We start from the raw sequence: 1,326 nt of genomic DNA, 5'->3' as shown, positions 1-1,326 counted from the left end.
TTATTTTCATTTTGATTGCATAATAATGGCAATATAAACACATTAGAGTCATGTAAGGCAGTTATCACTATTTAACTTAGCAAAAGTGTGTATAATCAACAAAAAATAAATTTTATCGAACCAACCTAATAGTGACACGTTACTGTCTAGCAATGCTAAAACTGTTCCTCTACAGTGGGTATAGAAAAGAATCACTCCCCTTTAAAATAATCAAATTTTATTGCATTGGACACAGTTTTTGTTTTATACAGCTGTATTTACTCAGTGCAACTTATAACACCAATATGTCAGGGAAAAAACCCAAAACAAAACAAAAAAAACAATCACTGAGTTGGGCTGTGTCCGAAAGCCTAGCGTTTTTGCACGAAGGCACCTCATGAAACTGATTTTGGACAGGCTTCTGAGTCAGCGTAATGGTTTAATGATGTACAACAAAATAGAACGAGTTTTGGTGATAACTAAACGAATATTCAATTACTATAACTCTGATTTCTCGCTAGAACTAACATCAAAAGTGCAAAAAGTTAGTCAGAAATATACATTTACACACAAACTGACCACCAAACGCAACTTTTAGGCGCCGTCTGGGGACGGTATCAGCATACAATCTTATCTTTTCATCTTATGTTAATTTAAAGTTAAGTTAATTAAACTAGCATTATTAAGTATCACTAAAGCAATAGCAATAATTATTTTCATTTTGATTGCATAATAATGGCAATATAAACACATAAGAGTCATGAAAGGCAGTTATCACTATTTAACTTAGCAAAAGTGTGTATAATCAACAAAAAATAAATTATCGAAACAACCTAATAGTGACACATTACTGTCTAGCAATGCTAAAACTGTTCCTCTACAGTGGGTATAGAAAAGAATCACCCCCCTTTAAAATAATCAAATTTTATTGCATTGGACACAGTTTTTGTTTTATACAGCTGTATTTACTCAGTGCAACTTATAATATCCAAGTGAAATATATAACACCAATATGTCAGGGAAAAAACCCAAAACAAAAAAACAATCACTGAGTTGGGCTGCGTCCGAAAGCCTAGGCAGCTGACTTGCTGCCTTGCTGCCCTGTCAGGCAATGACTTTGCAGGCAGCGTTTTTGCACGAAGGCACCTCATGAAACTGATTTTGGACAGGCTTCTGAGTCAGCGTAATGGTTTAATGATAGAGAGAAAGAAAGAGAGAGAGAGTGCGAGAGAGAGAGAGAGAGAGAGCGCGAAAGAGAGAGAGAGAGGGGGGGGAGGGGGTCACATCACAAACACATACCAGCTTCATCACTGTGTCTGTCATGCGACTCTGTTCCCCTTTCGGGCT

General features: G+C 36.4%; 1 pseudogene; it reads left to right on the top strand.

Annotated features, from left to right (window-relative positions):
* LOC107569452 (striated muscle preferentially expressed protein kinase-like) overlaps nt 1–1,326 on the top strand; it is a 48,359-nt pseudogene that overhangs the window by 28,125 nt on the left and 18,908 nt on the right.

Source organism: Sinocyclocheilus grahami, unplaced genomic scaffold, assembly GCF_001515645.1.
Source record: "Sinocyclocheilus grahami isolate Dianchi unplaced genomic scaffold, SAMN03320097.WGS_v1.1 scaffold1347.1, whole genome shotgun sequence".
In the NCBI taxonomy this organism is placed as follows: domain Eukaryota; kingdom Metazoa; phylum Chordata; class Actinopteri; order Cypriniformes; family Cyprinidae; genus Sinocyclocheilus; species Sinocyclocheilus grahami.
This window is presented reverse-complemented; position numbering and strand designations above follow the sequence as displayed.